The following is a 20,045-nucleotide window of genomic DNA, read 5'->3' as shown; positions in this document are numbered from 1 at the left end:
GTTTCTAATTTGCTTTTAAGTGTCTCATTTCAAAATGTGAGCCTTAGTCAATGATCACCAAAACTCTAAGGAAATTCCCTAACTTGAAAAATACAGGTGGCCCTTTAACAACATGGGGTTAAGGGTACCAACCCCCAAGCAGCTGAAAATCTACATATAACTTTTGACTCTCCAAAAACTTAACTGCCAATAGCTTACTCTTGACTGGAAGACTTACCAATAACATAAAACAATCACTAAACACTTTTTATGATATATGTATTATATGTTGTATTGTTACAATAAAGTAAGCTAGAGAAAAGAAAATGTTATGAAGAAAATCATAAGGAAGAAAAACTATATATATTATTTATTGAGTGGAAGTGGATCATCACAAAGGTCCTTACCTTAGTCATCTTCACATTGAATAGGCTAAGGAAAAGAAGCAAGAGACAGGGCTGATCTTGCTGTCTCAGGGGTGGCAGAAGCAGAAGATAATCCACATATTAGCAGACTCAAGCAGTTCAAGCTCATGTTTTTCAAGGGTCAAAATATTAGGAGGGGGAAAAAAGCAACTTATAGAAAACTCTGCAGGAAAATAAAAACTTCAAAAGGAAACTATCATCAGCATCCCCAGACAAATAGGAGAAGTTATTGTAATTTATTAAATAAAAACAATGCTCTAGCAAAAGGAAAACAATTTTAAAACAAGAGAGGAATTATAAATTCAAATTTGACAGCCAGAATGAAAATTTCAGTCAAAGAGTTAGAAGATAAATTTAGGGAAATCTCTTAGAAAGTTGAATGAAAAATCAAAGAGATAGAAGATATGATACAAAAAATAAGAAATATAGAAAATCATTATAGGAGTTCATCAACTGAGTAACTAAAATTTCAGAAAAAGAACTTGAAAAATAGAAGAAAAAAGAGAAAAGAAATAATCCAAGAAATTTCTTAGTACTGAAGGGCATGAGTTTCCAGACTTAAAAGTTACAGTAAATATTCAGTACAATAGATAAAAATAAATTCACACTAAGTTCCATCATCTTAAACTTTCAGAACAATAGACATAAAAGAGGGAGTTTTAAAACTTTTCAGAAAAAGGTAAAAATGATTGCTCAAAATACCAAAATGACTGTGGCTTTCTCAACAGCCCCAGTAGAAGCAAAAAGATAATGTAACAATGACTTTAGAATTCTGTAGAAAAAAATTATTTCTAGCCTAGAATTCTATACCTATCAAAATTAACAATTAAATATTTGGGTGGGATACAAACATTTCAGACGTAAGTCTCAAAACAATTACCTGCCATGAGCCCATTCTCAGGAAGCTACTGGAGATCCTTTTGTAGTTTATAAGCATGATGATTGGGTGTTCATGTCTATGCATGAGATGTGCCTACCTCAAACCTTGTTGTGATGTTGGCACACTTCCCATCTGATGTGAAAAAGGAAAAAAAGAAAAAAGAGAAGAAGCAGCAGCTACTAGATAAGTCCAAAATTAGGAGGCGAAGCAAGAAAGAGAAAGACATGGAGTCTGGAAAGTAAGAACATCAATCCAAGAAAGAGCAAAGGAAATCTCAGAGATAAAGGCGAAGGGAGATCCAAATACAGCCATGTACTCAGCCTAGAAATAAACTAGTCCCGGTTGGAGCAGCTCAGCAGGGCGCAGGAAAGATGGTCAAAAGATGGCTTTGTTAGAATACCTGATGTGAGTGAGTGTATTGAGAGGAAATGTAAACAACCGAGGAGAAAGTTTGGAGTGAATTAGTGATAGAAAACAAAACAAAGGAAGAAAAAACAATAGAGCTATTAACTCTAGGAAAACCTAAAGATTGTGCAAGAAAATAAAAGTAAGCACATTTCAGCTGTGAAGAGTATTTATAGGGACAGGAAAGTATACACACTGAATATTAACCTAAGCAAAATTATGAAATAACAGTAGTGGGATAATGGGAGCATGGGGGTCCAGGGGTTCAGGAACTGTACATGACGGGGCGTGGTAGAAGTGGTAAAAGAGGGCTAAAATAGTGGGAGGCTAGCAGTTAATGCTTAAGGCATTAGGCAAAAAAGAAGGAGCACTATAAGCATATACCAGTGACATGGAGGCAAAACCAAAAGCAAGAGGTGGATGTGTTGATTCTAGGAAGCAGGAAATGATGGATCAAGAGAAGAGTCTATTGTTTTTCATTATGTCTTCTAAAATTATTTGACCCTGAAAATTATGTATGTGTATAATCAAAATTAAAACTAAATTTTAAAATAATCATGCATCAACAGTAAATTAAAAGGATGATTTTAATTTGGCTTCTCTTTTTTATGTGCACACATAGACACACAGTGCCATTTGGGCAATACATTTTGCAAAGCATCTAAATGCATGAAAATATTCCAGAGAAGTGTTAATGATGGCCTGGGCCAATCTGTCTTTTGTAAATAATTTCTCAGGCAAGTATACTAATTAGAGCTAAGATAGGCAAATGATACAACAAGCCACCAGTCAAGAGCATTTGCTGCTCATCTATTGAATATATAGCAATAAATATTCAACATTCTGTGGGGTAAACAACCAAGTGTAAGATATGGTTTCTAGCATTATGGATTTTATGATTCAATTAAAGACATGAAACATAAACTTGTGTAAAGTTAAATGACAGTACAAAATGTATAAATAAGGTTTATTTAAAAATTAAAAGATGTTGCAAGATAATACATGACTTTTGCTAAGTCAATGCCACAAACTACAGAAGTGTTACCGTTTAGAACAAAGAAAAGTCAGGATGCAGGAAATGGATCTCAGAGAAAAGAGATTAGAAATAGGTCTTGAAAAAATGGGCTGGGTTTGAATGAATGGAGGAATGGGGGAATTCCAAATGCAGATCCAGGAAAGGAAGATGTTGTCTTAGTACTGTGAAGCGATTACAGGTTTCAGAGTCTAGGCGTTTGAGTGAGAGCCTGCTCACCAGAATGGGATGGCAATTAGCCTTTGGCCTGAGGAAAGCAACTGGTTCAGAATAAAGTATGTCTATCACCCACCGTGAGGCCAAGAATCCAGTCAGATGTCCTGTTGGGATGTGTATCTGTCATTTTCTGAGCTCAAAAAACCCCAGGAATGGCTTCGAATCCATGTTACAAGTCCGAGTTCCCTGGAAACAGCAATTGCCTCTTAGCAAAATCATTAATTAGGGCATTGCCTTGATTCCATTGTGAATAATAAAAATATGCACACAGACTTTGTACTTTGATGAAAGCATCAGGGTGTGATTTATGGGGGAAGATGCTCTCCGGGGAACACAAATATGTAAGCCTTACATACTTATAAAGTTCAAATACATTACCTCTTCAATGGCTTTCAAAACTAAAGTGACCTCAGTTCAGTCAAATAAATAGGACAGACATGTAAATTAGCAAAAGAAGTGCTCAGACATTTATGCAAGGCTTAGATCCCACGATGAAACAATATCTAGATCAGTGGGAAGTCAGAAGCATTCTATTCTATACGTAGCTATCGCCAGGCAAATCTAAACACTTGGTAGGCGCTCAAAAAAAAACTTACTGATTTTAAGAAATTAAAGGGGATCTGGTGGGCAGATACAAAAAGACAGAAGTCTCATCGTGAGGCAAGGCTGCTACCAGAGTCTTTCTAGCCAGTTCCAGAAGAGCAGGTGGTTATATCCACCAGTGCCCAGAAGAGGGCAGCCAAGAGCTGCTCAGATGGAACCTTCCTGGGAAGGACACTCACTTGGCACCAGGGTAAACTGTCCTTTCCCTGCACAGAGAGCAGAATCAGCCCAGAACTGATTGGTGAAGAAGTTTGAGGAGAAAAAAAGCAGGGGTGCGAAACATAGACTAAAGGTGTTCAAGACAGGTGAAGAACCAGACCAAGAAGAATCATGGAGAATCCAGAGAATGGAAAAGAAAGACAGCAGCCAGGGGTCAAAGGAACAAGGCACAGGAGTGGAGCAGCCCTGACCTTGCCACTCCCCTGCTCAAAAGATTTCAACGGCTCCCTACTGTCCATGGCACAAACTTCTTAGCCTGACATTCAGGGCCATACTATAACCCTAACCCACCTTAAGAATCTTGGGATTTGCCAGGTTTTTAATCATACACTCAAGATTCCAAGCACACCGAAGTTTTCTTGTGACTTTCTTCCTCTGTGTCTTTGTTCCCCCTGTCCCTTCACTCACTGCTCTAAACAATGAGTGGCCACCACATGCTAGTAATGGGAGGAAGGGATACAGGATCAACCAGAAGAAGTGGCCGCCTTCAAAGCTGCCAGGAAGACACAGTGCCATGTACTACCATGAGGGAAGCAAGAGTGGATGGTGTGGAGAGAGAAGTGGCTAAGTCAGGCTGTCTGAAAAGGCTTCTTGGAGGAGGTGACCATCCCCCTGAAATCACCTTGCCTTTCCTCTCCACTCATCTAAACCTTCGGCGCCTGCTGAAGGACCATCTGTTGTTTTCATCTGCCTGCCTGCCTTTTCCCACTCCTGGTAAAATACTCCATCTCCTCCTTTAGGAAACGGCTCCCTCCTCCATCCGCCAGGTAGGCTGATCTGGTAATGTGGTTGATCATATTACCCCCTCCTGTGATCCACAGCAGTTGGCTCAAGGAAGACCCTTCAAGACAGACTACACAGATGTCTTCCCTGGAGTTTTCCTCTGCATTTTGGAACCGAAGGAATAGCTAGCTTTCTCTTCCCCCTGGATTGGAAGCTGACAGGGTAGATTCCAGAGCTGCTGGTGCCATGTCCCTTACCTCATGGAGGATTCTGAGAGAATAAACTGGAAAAAGACAGAGCGAACTGATACTATACAAATCCCAGAATCTAGTTGCCCTGAATTAGGACAAGGCCTCCGCTCCACTGAGCAGCAAAAGCCCAATTCCAGAGCTGAGCCAAAGGAGTTTGTGTTTTAGCGGGGTAGCAGGTGTTTAAAAGGCCAGTGGACAAGCTCTGCTGTTCTGGCTCCATGATGACGTCAAAGACCGTTTTGCTCCGCCATCCCCATCACATGACTCTCCTCGTGCTCCAAGATGACTGCTACATCTCTGGAGTTATACCCACATTCCACACTGGAAGGGCAGAAAGCATGTGCCCATTGAGTGTAGCCCTTTTCATCAGAAAAATAATATATTCCCAGAAAACCCAACCTGTACCCTTCTGCTTACATCTCAATGTTCAGAAAAGTATCACACGACCACCCTTCACTGCAAGGAAGTCCGAAGAACTGAGTATTTTTAACTGGGCACATTGAGACAACAGAGGAAATGCACATTGCGTAAGTAACTGGTGGTATCTGCTACAAGTCCTAAATGTCTTTGTTTGCCTGCATAAACCCATAAATTCTCCTTGTTGCTTAAGCTAGTTGGAGATGGGTGTTTGTAACTTTCAATCAAAAAGCCATGGCTAAGACACCTGCCAAATGCCACCACCACCATAGAGCTCCCTGATCCCACTACATCAGAATAATCTCGATGTCTTCAATTTCCAGCGGTCCTTTTCCCACCAGCAACCTGAGGAAGGGAAATCACAGGGACAGGGCAATGGCACCTAGGCAGCCAAACCCCACCCCAGCAGCCAAAGCAGGCCGAAGAGCCCTGCCAGCAGGATTCCTGGAATCTAGCTCTCTTCTCTCTCTCGCTTCACCTGCGAAGGGCCACAAAAAAGCTGTTTCAAAGCCATCAGCACCGTGACCCCAGCCACTGCTATTGACCCCATACCCTGAACCCAGCAATAAATACTATCCAGGGCTTGATGATGGCAAGAAACGGGGAGACAGCAACAGCCCTGATTTGCCACTAAAACACTTAAACATAACAGGATACATCTACAGGATAAAGCACTAAAAAGGAATAAAAAGAGAATGAGGAAGCTCTGGATGCATTCATGTGAAACACTTCTAAAACTGTTACTAACAAGAAAAAAGCTAACTGCAAAACGGTGCCCATATATATATGAGATATATAGATAGCATGTATACATATACATACAAAATGATCATTTGTGATAAAGGAAAGAAAAATAATATCAGCACCAATATTTGTACCTGCAGAAAATATTTCTAGAAGGATATACAATGCAAGAGACTGGTACTTTTGGCTGCCTCCAGGGTGAAGAGCAGGAAGGCTACAAAATAGGAGGGCAATGTTTCTCTGTACGCTCTTTAAACCTTTCGAATTTTGGACCCTAGGAGTGAACTACCTATTTGAAAAAGAATGAAAATACGTTTCTGTAAGTAAACACATTATGGTTTGTGCTGGTATGTCTGGTATGTTTTGTTTTGTTAAGGCAAAACAATAGGAAGGATGAAATTGGCAAACTGGGCTGGGAAGAGAGAAGGAAAACAGAAAAATTAGCACCCATTTAACAATAAAATAGAAATAGCGTTTTGCGTGAAGGGATGCTTTTCTCATATCTTGCTTGAAGCATTTACAGACATCAGCTCATTCATCCTGTCTTTTCTACAAGCGGTGGAAAAATTGATTCAATTCCTTCCAGCTTAGAGCTGAGGAAAGGCCTAAAGAGCTGAGTCTCTGACACTGCCCCATTTCCCCAACCTGGCCAGGCCACCCCGTCCTTGCTCAGTCTGTTTCCTGTGTCTGGAATCTCTCCCCTTTCTACTCTCTCCATTCCAAGGAGCCGCTCCAACACCTACACAGCTTCTCCATTGAAAATAGCTGTTCCATTAGACCAGGCATTGGCCTTTTCTGAAAAGAGTCAGGTGGTAAATATTTTAGGCTTTTTTTTTTCATGGCCATTCTGTCTCTGTCATAACCAGCCAACTCTGCTGTTGTAACATGAAAGCAGTGATAGATAATACATAAACAAATGGGCATGGCTGTGTTCCAATAAAACTTTATTTTCAAAAACAAACAGGCTGTAATCCAGAACACTGACAACACCAAATGCTGGCAAGGATGTGGAGCAACAGGAACTCTCATTCATGGCTGGTTGAAATGCAACATGGTACAGCCACTTTGGAAGACAGCTTGGCGGTTTCTTATAACACTAAACATACTCTTGCCATATGATCCAGCAATTGCTGTCTTTGGTATTTACCCAAAACAGTTGAAAACTTATGTCCACACAAAAACCTGCACATGGATGTTTAGAGCAGTTTTGTTCATAATTGCCAACACTTGGAAGCAACCAGGATGCCTTTCAGCAGGTGAGTGAATAAATAAACTGTGGTCTATCCAGACAATGGAATAGTATTTAGCACTAAAAAGAAATGAGCTATCAAGCCATGAAAAGATGTGGAGGAAACTTAAATGCATATTACAAAATAAAGACGCCAGTGTGAAAAGACTACATACTGTATGATTCCAACTACATGACACTCAAGAAAAGGCAAAACTATGGAGACAGTAAAAAGATCAGTGGTTGCCAGGGGCTGGTGGGGAGAAAGGGATGAAGAGGCAGAGCATAGAGGATTTTTAGGGCAGTGAAACTACTCTGATGATACTACAGTGGTGGATACACATCAGTATACATTTGTCCAGACCCATAGAATGTACACCAGGAATGATCCAGAATGTAAACTATAGACTCCATGAGTGACAGTGATGTGCCAATCATCAGCTGTAACAAATGTGCCCCTCTGGTGGGGGAAGTTGATAATGGGGGAGGCTATGCATGTGGGAGGGCAAGGAAAAAACGGGAAATCTCTACACATCCCACTCAGTGTTGCTGTGAACCTAAAACTGCTCTAAAAATAAAGTCTATTTAAAAAAATAGGTGGTGGCCGTATTTGGCCTGTGGACCATTGTTTGCTGACCCTTCTTTGGACCCCAGGGGAATTTGCCATCAGTGACCATCATTCTCCGCATTACTTTATAGTAGGTGGATGTGCCCTTTTGTTGCCCTCAGATGCAAACACTTTGAAGATAAAAACTGTCTCTTCTTATCCCATCCACTAGCCTGAATGTTGGTTGGATTAAATTGGCCTAAAGTGATGTAACCCAGCTGCCAAAGACGGAACATAGCTCATAGCTTTTTCTTTCCTGGGGCGTGTCTGTCGCATCCAAGACCAGCGCTTTCACCACTTGCCTGCCATAGGCCCTGAAAAGCAAAGTCCCTCCCTGCCTTACTACCCTGGGCACGCTGTTTCCAGAAGCTTCCAGATAAGCACAGTCGGAGTGCCTCCTCTAAGTGTTTGGTAGAGGGTGTGAATAACTTTTAAAGCAAAATTCAAAAACAACAGGATTCAAAAGCACAAAATTCCAAAGCAGCATTGCTCAACCTGGCTGCCACATCTCCTTTTCTCACACATGGCCCCACTGGTTTGCAGTTTAATCAAATAATTATGTTGCTGTTAGTTTTTTGGCCCACCTACAATATTTCAAAAACTAGCATTTATTGAGCAGCTACTACCTGGCAGTTGCTCTGAACATTTTAAAGAGATGTCCAAGGGAAGAAGAGGGAATGTTTACTTTCCATTGTATAACTTACGGTGTGCTTTGAATTTTTTACTATGTACATTATTGTACTATGTACATAATTTCAGCTTATAGAGTAGGTGACTGGAGGATTTGATATGTCATTTCTGAAAATGTATATGTTCACATGTGAGGTCTTTCTGAAGGTGATTACAGATTCTTAACAAAATGTAGGGAAAAATAATTTTTGTTTTGTACTTGAAAATTGCCAAACTGCATTAAATAATCTTGCTCTCTAAGATTCCTTTCTGTACTCATGTCATTGTACTTCCAAAGTCAAGGGTCTCTGTATTCTGAGACTTGGAAATTCAAAAAAGATGCAGCTTTTCCTCAGCCCTTTGTCCACCCGCCTCCACCCTGGAACAGGCTGCCTTCAGCCCTGCCATCACTGCAGCCCGGCAGGACTGTTGTTCCTCTGGCTACCAGGAGGGGGAGCATTTGTTCCCTTTCTCTGCTCAAGGGGCCTCTACACCCGGCAGGCATTCTCTGGGGTCCCTGGACCTAGGAGACTCTCCCCAGAGTGCCAGCCCTCCCGGTCTCCCTGGCAAAATCAGTGCTGCCCAAACTTCCCCGTGCTGCTGAAAATGCAGAGACGTGAAATCCCACTGAAGACTGTGCTGGAAGCTAGCCCAGCCTCCACCATGACTGCCACCCACCTTCAATCCCTGAAACTTTGAGGAAAATAAGTGAGACGTGTATTTTGACACACCAAAACAATGAGCGAAGCTGCCCCCACCCCTTAGAGCCATTGGGCTTTCTCCCCGGATGATGTGTCCCGTCTAAATCTCATGTTGAGATGTAATCCCCAGTATTGGAGGTGGGAGGCGGTGAAAGGTGAGTGGATCACGGTGGGTGGATCCCTCAAGGCTTGGGACTGTCCTTGCACCAAGGACAATAATAAGTGAGTTCTCAATAAGATCTGGTGGTTTGAGGGTGTGGCACTTCCCCCAACACACACTGTCTCTTGCTCCCGCTCCTGCCATGTGAAACGCCTGCCCCCCTCTTTGCCTTCCACCGTGATTGTAAGCTTCCTGAGGCCTCCCCAGAAGCCAAGCAGATGCAGGCACCATGCTTCCTAAACAGCCTGCAATACCGTGAGCCAATTAAACCTCTTTCCTTTATAAATTACCCAGTCTTGCATGGGCATGGTGGCTCACACCTGTAATCCTAGCACTTTGGGAGGCCGAGGCAGGTGGATCACTTGAGGTCAGGAGTTCAAGACCAGCCTGACCACCATGGCAAAACCCAGTCTCTATTAAAAATAGAAAAATTAGCTTGGCACAGTAGTGCACACCTGTAATTCCAGCTACTCGGGAGGCTGAGGAACGAGGATCATTTGAACCTGGGAGGCAGAGGTTACAGCGAGCCAAGATCATGCCACTGAACTCCAGCCTAGGTGACAGAGCGAGACTCAGTCTCAAAACAAACAAACAAAAAAAAGCAAAACCCAATCTCAGGTATTTCTTTATGGTGGTGCAAGAACAGCCTAACACATCTGATTCAGTCACGTTCTGCCAGAGCTTCTTCCACATCTTCTAGAGCCTGTGTTTGACCCTCAAAAAGTGATGAGTGTGACTGAGGAACTGCCTTTTTAAAATTTTACTTTAATTAATGTAAATGTAAATTTTTAAATAGACAATTCAGTTGTTGAAAAAACTGTACGTTTAGAACAACGCAGAGAGATGGCTCTATTGTTTCAATTGTAAATTTTATGAAATTGAAATATGGATCAAATATTTTCTATGAAAATTTAGAGCTCAGACTGAGATGTGCCATAAGCATAAAATACATACCAGATTTTGAACACTCAATATCAAAAAATGCAAAGTATCTCATTCATAATTTTTTGTATTGACTACATGCAGAAATGATGTTTTAGATATCTTAGGTTACATAGACTATATTATTAAACTCCATTTCACCAGTGTCTTTTTTCTTCGTTTAATGTGGCTACTAGAAAATTTTTAATTAATGTGTGGTTTACATTACATTTCTATTGGACAGCACTGTTCTAGGTGATTTCCCAGTTGTCCTATGCATTGGGAAATGGGCCAGAAATTTTGGCTGCTCCTGGCAGGCTTCCCTCCTAGAATTAACAGGATGGTATCCTCAGCAGAAACTGCTCAGCTTTCTGAGGCTCGGGAGATGGAAGGAGAGAGAAAGGAGGCGCATTGGCAGGAAGAGCTGGGCCTGACTTGCTTGGAAAAGCCAGCCCTGGTGCCAGTGACCCCCCCACCATAGGATCCCTGTGCGCCCACAATGTGCCCTCTCTTGGAAATCCAGGGATGATAAACACATGGTGCAGGCTCTCCAGGGAGAGGCTCACAGACGGATACATGCAGAGGCACAGGGATGTGCAGAAGCATCTATTATCATTCACCCAAGAAGGCCAGGAGTTCCCCAAAGTTGAGGTGGCACCAAACAAGGTTGGCAGGGATTCAGACCTCTTTCCAGCTGGCCTCTGTAGTGGTGCTACAGAGTCTAGGGGTGACTGAATTTACTGCGAAGCCAGAAGCATAAATTTGGGCATCAGACACCCTCTCTGAGCCTTGGTTTCCACCCATAAAATGAGAGGGTTTACAGCCTCTACTTTAAAATGCGGTAACTCAACACAACTGCCTTTTTCTCTACACAGCATTGGCAGAGTCTTGAGGCATCAATCAGGCCCAAGGCCAGGCCTTTATTTTTCTCCTAGAGAGCTCACTCAGGAGTTCATTTCCATGCCCCGTGCCCAAGGCCAGGTCTCCTTGAAACGCAGCCAAACGCTCATTAAATGTACACAGAAGGGAGGGCCACTGGGACGGGAGGGCCTGCTCTGCTCAGTATGATACCAGCGCCGGGTGTGCAGCTTTCTGTGACCCATCTCCTCAGGCTGCATTTTCCCTGCCTCTGGGGAGCACCTCCGTTCCAAAAGGCTCTGAGTTGGAAACGCACAGGATGAATTTGGGCACATGTCCTCAGTCACAAATGCCAACAGAATTGGAATATCCAGCGAAGTGCTTTCCAGGCTCCTGGTGCCCAGAGACCCGGGAAGTCAGAGAGTGGAGAGTCCAGGGGAGGAGGCAGAAAGAGCGGTGCAGTGGAAACCCGGCAACCCAGCTCCAGCCCTGACTCGCCAATCACTCACTGAGTGCCGTGGACAAAAGAATAATATCAACGTGCTCATGTGCGTGTGTGTGCCTGTGTGTGCGTGTGTGCGTTCATGTGTGCGTGCTTATGTGTGTGTGCGTGCACGTGCATGTGTGTGTCCCCACGTGCCAGGCCCAGAGAGGAAATATCACTGTGAATAAAGAAAGAAGCCCTTGACCTTCTGAGGCTTCCGCTCAAGCATGAGACAACATGCACAGAAGGAGTGTAGACAAAGTGCAATGGCAAAAAGTAGATGACAACTTTACTCCAACTACAGGGACCGGGACTGATTTCCTGGCAAGGAGGCATTTGGGAGAACAAACAAGTGCAAAGTGCCCGGGAGGAGAGGCCAAGGAGGTTTAAAGGCGTCCTCTCGGAACACCAAGTATAGTTGACATCTACCTCCTCTCAGCAACTTTCTATAGCAGTGAGTTGACTCCTCCCTATTCTCTGAGACATAAAGCTCATTCCAAACGGTTCAAGGCTTGATTGTTCATACTTATTGTTATTGCGTTTATAGTACCATCAAGAGCATTTGTGATGGTCTGCTACCAGGGTGCTTAGTGCGTGTCTTGTCTCTCTAATAGTACAGTCAGGGAATGTGTCCACTGCTTTCTCTTATTCCCTGCCAGCCTGTCATACAATCTCTGGGTTGGAAGGAACCCTGGAAGTCATGCTATCCAGTTCCCCATCTTCTCTCTCCCGGAGGCCTCTGCAAGACTCATAGGCATACGGTCTGCCTCTTTATTCTGTGTTTGTGCAAAACAGGATATTAAAACAGGTTCTGTTTTAGTATCAGCCAGGGCTCCAAGACACCAAGAGTGACTGCACCCCATTTCTAAGGGAAGGTGGAAGACCACAAAGACTTACACAGGAGGTAGTCAGAAACAGGTTTTAGGACCCCAAACTATCCACCACCATAACTTTAAAGAATTTGGAGGCCGGGCACGGTGGCTCACACCTGTAATTCCAGCACTTTGGGAGGCCGAGGCGGGCAGATCACGAGGTCAGGAGATCGAGGCCATCCTGGCTAACACGGTGAAACCCCATCTCTACTAAAAAATATACAAAAAAATTAGCCAGGCGTGGTGGCGGGCGCCTGTAGTCCCGGCTACTCTGGAGGCTGAGGCAGGAGAATGGCGTGAACCCGGGAGGCGGAGCTTGCAGTGAGCTGAGATTGTGCCACTGTACTCCAGCCTGGGTGACAGAGCGAGACTCCGTCTCAAAAACAAAAAAAAATAATTTGGAGCTGGGCTGGGATTAGACAAGGATTTGGGGAGAGAGCTACCAATCCCTAGACTCCCCAGCCTCCTGAGGAGAGGCTGTTTCTTCTCACCTCAAGCCTAGGTGAAGGTGCTTCCATGAGACCTCCTGGAAGACTTGCAGCATGTTCCCTGATCATGGGAGACTCCATAGATTGATGTCTGGTTCGCCCTGAGAAATCTAAAGGGCGAGAGATGGCGGCAGGCCAGTTGCTCTGAGGATGGAGTGAGACGAGGTGATTGTGTTGAGGGAGACTTGCTTTTCCCGAGTTTGTCAGGGCAAAGCATGTGTGAGTTTCCTATGGAGCAGAACTGGCCTAGGAGGTGTGGTGCCAGATGCTAGCGGGTGAGGGAGAAGCAGTGGAGGAACGGTCAGAAGAGATGCATGCTCCCAATCAAGCAAAGGCAGATAAGGGGCGGTGGCTGCAAATTACCCATGAAGGAACCCATGAGGTGAGTCATCTGTCAACCCCAGATGGCTAGAACACCACCAGTGGAGTGAGTCTCTTCCCACCTGCCTTCCTCCTCTCTTCCCCCCTTGCCCTAGCCAATCCTGGAGAAGCCAAGGAGTGAGGGGGGTATGGGAAATGGAAGCACCAAGTGACGAATATAGAGGCACACAGCCCCACAACCTCTTCTCACTGCAGGTGCCAGCCTAATACAGCAAAGCTGGGAGAGGGAGGAAATTTTCATTTGCAATGTCGATGGGAGGATTTGGGTCCTTACCCTGGAATGGGCATATTAACTACCAATGGAGACTAGGTTTTTGTGGAAGAAGTAACTGGATGATGTTTTCTTAGATAAGAGTGGCAAAGACGTTGTAGAACTTGCCCCACTTTCATCAAGGAGCAGAATAAATACTGCAGAACAAGCTTGACAAGACAGTGGGAGACCAAAAATACCATTCATTTCTGTTGCATCCTACAAGTCCCTGCTTGTTCAATATGATAGTGTAATATATACACAATTTCCAAAATTGGGATCATATGCTACATGGTATTCAAATCTTTTTTTTTTCTCAAAGAATAATATATCATGAAGTTTTTCCCTTGGAAGAAAATATTCATCTACAAGTCGAACATACCACCATCTGGACATGCTGTAATTTATTTGCCCAATATCATATTCAATGTTTGCTCTTGCAAATCACACTAAAATCAAATATCCTATGCATAACTCTTTGTTTGATTTGACATATTTGATTCCTTCCTAAGGATAAATTCCAAGAAGCAGAATTGCTAGACTAATGGGTAGAAACCTTTTTAAGGCTTTTTATCTCTATCATCAAAGAGGTGCAGGAAACACGTTTTCACTAAGTAGGAATGAGTTGTCCAGAAAAGGCCTGAAGAGGCTGGATACGTCCTGCAGTCTGTGTAGCCCCACTCAGGTAGGCAGGGAAGTATGACGGTGACTATCGAGGTTATTCTACAGCTATGTAAGGGGAGCCAGAATCGCACCTGAACAAGCCCACACTGTTTTTGCTACTATAAGTCACACATACAGAATTCAAGTGATAGTCACAAGAATAACACTCGTGTCGATGCGTCTTTTCCTGACTCCCTCAAGGGGTTAATTTCTCGGGGAGGCAGCATGAAGTATGGTCAAGAGCATGAATTCTGGAGTCAGACAGCTTGGCCTTAGCTCTACCGTGGACTAAACATGTTACTGGAGCAAGTTACTTCTCTCTGTCCTGAGCTTCCTCATTCATAAACGTTCCAAATTCAATTAATTCCTGAAACTGCTTAACCAAGTGCCTGGAACTCAGTACATGCTCAATAAGTGGTGTCATTAGTTGTCATTTTCTGGTCTTAACTTTAACAGAAGAACTGAAGCCAGATCAGCTAAATCCGTGGTTCTCAGTTGGGAGTGATTTTGCCACGTGGGGTATATTTGGCAATATCTGGAGAGATTTTTTATTGTCACAGCATAGGAGGGAGGTGGTGCCACTCGTATCTAGTGGGTGGAGGCCGGGGACACTTCTGAACTTCCGTGCACCAGACAGACCCCCACAGCAGAATGTCAGTAGTGCTGAGTTTTGAGGGTCCCTGAGCTAAACCATCCCTGGTGCTCACCTGGGTGCCAGCTGTCACATGCTGATGAGCACTGCATTTCTGTTTTGTGCAATGACATTTCTGTGTGGCATTTCTCTCCCACTATCTCTGAGGTCACCTGGTATACCGAACGGGTAGGACTGGCCACATCCCCTGTCTAGCACTCACAGTATGAGAGAATAGAGACGAATCTAGTGACCAGGGGCATTCGCAGGTTTCTGCTACAGTGACACTGTATATCAATTACAAATCTCTGAGGCACACAAAATAAGCACCTATTTGTTGCTCATAGCTTTGAGAGGTGGTTTGGACAGTTTGGCTTCAGGTGATGGGTCAAGTTCAGATCTGCCCCATCTTCATGTTCAGAATGCATCTCATTCTGGAACCCAGGCTGAAAAAGATTCTCAGACTGTGGGTTCTTCCCATGGCGAAAGTCCCAGAAGGGCAAGAAGAACCAGCAGTGCCTCCTGAGGCTCAGAACTGGCTCAGTCCCTTCAGCCATGTTCCATTAGCCACAACCCATCTGTGGCCCCTGTTACCTGCAGGATAACATGCACATGCCTTAGGCTGCACTCAATCCTTTATTAAAATCAGGTAGACTGTAAATACATATGCTCTTTTATCTTTTTGTCTTTAGCAGAACATAAAAGGGCCTTATTGTTCATCTCTGCCAAGTTCTGGCCAGTGATCAATAAGCAGAGATGTTGTATGGAACATGCTGAATGACGCTGTCTCAGGGACAGGACAGGTCTTCTTCCGTTTCTCCTTCCTGCTGCCTGGGATCCAGATGTAGTGGCAGGAATTTTAGCAGCCATTTTGGACCTTGAGGATGGAAAGTACACGTGGCAGAGCAGAAAGCGTAAGGCTCTTGGATCTCTGATAATGCATGGAGCTGCCTTAGCAGCCCTGTACTTACTACCCATCTCCAAAATATTTTATATGAGACAACAGACTCTTGCATGTTTAAGGCTTTGAGGTTGAACCTCTCATTTGTAAACAAACTTGATTTTAAAACATACCTCAAGGATTCCCTGAGTTCACTGGCTGAACACACCTTCATTTCAGTGTGTTATACATTCACTTCTCTATCAGCAATTCTGGTGTTCCCTACCCAGCCTAAAAGGACCGAATAAAAAACCTCTCACATCCAGGTCAGTCTTTGCATTACGGCTGCCAGTCTCTTTCTTCTGAAAACTTTGGGGGTGAGGGAGGGAGAGATAAAGTTTTACCACCAAAGAAGTCACCAGGAAATTTTTATACATTCAGGTACCAATCACCGGTAACAGGTGAATTCTATCATCTTCTGGGCAATATTAACATTTTACATTTTGAAACTGAAGCCCTTGAGCACAGCTGTTATCCTCCACTGCCTCTGGAAACTCCTCTCGGTTCACATGGAAGGCTACCCTTTACCTCCCACTCCCTCCCCAAACCTTAGCACTCACAGCCATCCTTTGTCCACTTCTGTCTACTTGATATATGCCAGTTCCTCTGGCTGCTGTCCAACTGCAGCGCTGCTGAGCTTAGCATGAAAAGCCCCCAAATGATCCTGCCCCACCCTCTCTACGAGAGTCCATGCATCAAGTCCTTTAATCACTTACTCTAATTCCACTTATCTACACCTGCCTCACACTAATCCAGTATCACAGTGGAACAATGAGACTTCCAAATAGAGGTAATTTCTTCCACTGCCCATTCTCTGCATGGCCAGTGAACCGACAGAGTCATAAAACAGGGCAGAGACACAGAGTGCCTCCAGGGCAGTGGTTTCCAGGGTGTTTTTATTTTAAACATGGAACTCTTTGTTAACATGAAATCTTAGGTAGAGCCAAATACGCAAAGCGGTTAAAGACAGAGCCCTCTAAATGGAAGGGAGATGGTGGGAGCAAGTTTGGAGTGGACCCAGCCCCACTGCCGCCCCTCAACAGTTTTGAAGAGAACCCGCAGAAACCCAAGTCTCTGAGTCTATGAATGCTCTGACTTCTTCCCTCTGCTGTAAACGCTCCTCCCCCAGGGGTTTGCTCTGATCATTTCCTCATTCCAGTCAAGTCTCTAGACAATGTCACCTTCCCTGACCACTTACCTAAAGTAGCCCCCACTCCACATCACTCTCTATTCTTGCAGGCTGCATTAGTCTTGTGTCAGCTCGAGAATGGAATAAGAAATGTAAACTTTGCTGGGTGCGGTGGCTCACACCTGTAATCTCAGCACTTTGGGAGGCCGAGGTGGGCAGATCACCTAACCTAAGGAGTTCGAGACCAGCCTGGTCAACATGATGAAACCCCATCTCTATTAAAAACACAAAAAATTAGCCAGGCATGGTGGTGGGTGCCTGTAGTCCCAGCTACTTGGGAGGCTGAGGCAGGAGAATCTCTTGAACCCGGGAGGCAGAGGCTTCAGTGAACTGAGATCATGACACTGCACTCCAGCCTGGGTGGCAGAGTGAAATTCCATTTCAAAAAAAAAAAGAAATGTAAACTTTTATTACAGGAAACACACATGAAAAAATGAAGGGAGCGAACTGGGACTGGTGGCAAGAGCTGTCAAACTGCAGTGAAGATCTGCCCCTAAGTGAAGGAGAGAGGGAAGGAAAGGAGGGTGGGAAAGAGGAAGGATTTCAGACTAGAATACACTTCTACAAAAATTCCAGCAAGGCCTTCAGAGAGTACTCAAGCCAAAGTTTCCCATCGAGAAATCCCAAGTCTGCCTCAGTGTCCCTGCCACCCTGGGACATTGAGGGGAACCAGTCTCAGTGCAGACACACTGATGCATTCCCGAATGCAGCTGCCAGGGTTCCCAGTCGCTTTCACGCTCTGCAGCATGAGACCCCAGAGGCTCGTTCTCGTAGCTACCACAATTTTCCTTCATAGTGCTTTCACTATATGACATTATATTTAGTATTTATTTGTTTATTATTGTCCCCAAGCTAAAATGTAAACTCTATGCCAACAGGGGTGTGCCTGACTTGTTCCCTGCGGTATCCTCAGCTCCTAGAACAATATCTGGCAAATAAAAGGTAAATATCTGTTGGATGAATGGGCAGGCAGAGGGATGTTTTATGGGCTGCAAAGGAGTTATAACATGAAGAAAATAGTGTAAAGATCTCAGAGTTGTATTGTTAATCAACAAGGAAAACAACGGCATCTTTTCATCTTGGGAAACATCTTGGAGAAAGAACAGACTGCAACTGAGAGGGCTTCAGGAACTCTGCTGCCCAGGGGAAGAGACAGGATTCACAAAAGTGAGGGCAATTCTGCCAAGAGCTTGAGTGTATCTGGTAGTTTGTTGGTCAGGGTTGCAATTCATCCAGGCTGAGAGACTAAAATTTACTTTCCTGAAGCTAAAGGGAAGCCAGTGGCCATGAAAAAATGAAAATACAATCTAATCTCCTCTTCAGAAAACAGAGAGACAGAGACAGAGAGAGACTGGCCTTCTTTTACATGTGATCATTAGTGATCTAGGTATGATGCTATCCCCATAACATCCTTCACCCTGTCCAAACCCTCCACCCTGAGAGCACTGTTCTTTCCAACTCCGAGATCTAGATCATGTGAAGATCTGATTCCACTACCTACATTTCAGTCAGAAGATCTGAGAAGACTCAGACTTCTGTTAACAAGTGTGTAGAAATGTGAAAGGGGAATGATTTCTCTGTGAGTCAATATTGGAACCTCAAGTGATTTTTTTCCCCTTTATTAAGAACAAAAGAGGTTAGGCGCAGTGACTCATACCTATAATCCCAGCATCTGGGGAGGTCAAGGTGGGAGAATGGCTTGAAGCTAGGAATTTGAGACCAGTCTGAGCAACATGGTGAGACCCACCCCCAATCTCCAAAAAAAAATTTTTTAACTAGCTGGGTGTGGTGGTGCACACCTATAGTCCCAGCTACTCTGGAGGCTGAGGTGGGAGGACCACTTGAGCCCAGGAGGTGAAGGCTGCAGCGAGCCATGTTAGCACCATTGCACTCTACACTGGATGACAGAGCAAGACCCTGTCGCAAGAAAAAAAAAGAAAAAAAGAGCCCAAATGCCATATAAGAATGTCTGCTCTTAGTTTATAGAGCTTTCCAAAATACAAAGGCTTCCTTCGGTATGAAAAATTCAACGAACTTGTGTTACAAACCATAAAATTAAATGTATATACTTGAAGGACTGGGACTGCCAAATAAATTCTTCAAAATGGCTTTGCCTTTTTGATTTGCTGCACCATTTTTAGTTAAAGCTGGTGCAGTGCTCTAAATACCCCAATAAAATTGGAATCTCATAGACCTCCAAAAGGCTAATGGTGACCTCCAACTTTTAATAAAAGAGCCGAGGACCAAGGGAAGACCAAGGGGTTTGATGGATTCAAGATCATAAAAGCAGCTTTCATTGTCTGCCCACTGACCCCGGGGAGGAGGTCAGAGAAGGGGCTGCAAGGATCACAGCAAGAAAGGAGACAGGCCCAGCATGGACAAGGGGACTGTAATTACCCCATCATCCCTTCCCTTCTCCAACCAACGCACCACACTTGCATCTGACATACACGCTGGGCTTGGTAGTAAGCTTTCACGCAAAGAAAAGTCTGAATAAACAATTTGAGTAGCACTAGTCGATTCCACTAAGATGATGTAACACTTGTAACAGATTCTTCATTCCCATAAATCCTGGGGTGTTAGTCATGTAACATTCCCTGACATATTTTCCACTCTCCAACACTCAGGGGCTATCTCCAAAATGGGACAGATGTTATCTGGCACTCACCCTTTACTGGAGCTCTCAGTGGAAAAATTATGCAAAAAATGAGTATTTCAGTGAACATTTACTGAATGCTGACTCTATGCTAGACCAGAGATTATAAGATCATCTATCCCCACAAATAACTTACAGAATAATAGAAGAGAAAGTGCACAGGCAATGTGAACAAGTATGCTGAATCATTTAGAATATGTTTGCCTGCAAGTAAGAGAATACCGCCACCCCCCACCCCCACCCCGCACACACACACACAAAATGTGACTTAGGTATCAGGGATTATTACTATATCTCACATATCCAAAAATCTGGGGGAGAATGTTCCCAGGTTGGTTCGGCAGTTCAGGAATGGCAGGGATCCAGTTCACCACCTCTATGATTCTCTTGGCTTTCCCCCTCAAAGCTTCAAGGTGGCTGCTGTAGCTCCAACCATCACATCCTCACAAAAC

The 20,045-nt window shown here is 44.0% G+C and overlaps 1 non-coding gene across 1 annotated transcript; it reads left to right on the top strand.

The window, feature by feature from the left end:
- The first annotated feature begins 1,318 nt into the window (after positions 1 to 1,318).
- LOC112424427 (small nucleolar RNA U13) lies at positions 1,319 to 1,422 on the top strand. Its single transcript, XR_003015171.2, has one exon. It is a non-coding gene; the product is annotated as a small nucleolar RNA U13 (small nucleolar RNA).
- Positions 1,423 to 20,045: the final 18,623 nt, after the last annotated feature.

The sequence above is a fragment of the Macaca nemestrina genome, chromosome 8 (assembly GCF_043159975.1).
Source record: "Macaca nemestrina isolate mMacNem1 chromosome 8, mMacNem.hap1, whole genome shotgun sequence".
NCBI lineage: Eukaryota > Metazoa > Chordata > Mammalia > Primates > Cercopithecidae > Macaca > Macaca nemestrina.
The sequence above is the reverse complement of the archived record's forward strand: the minus strand, read 5'-3'. Positions and strand labels throughout refer to the sequence as shown.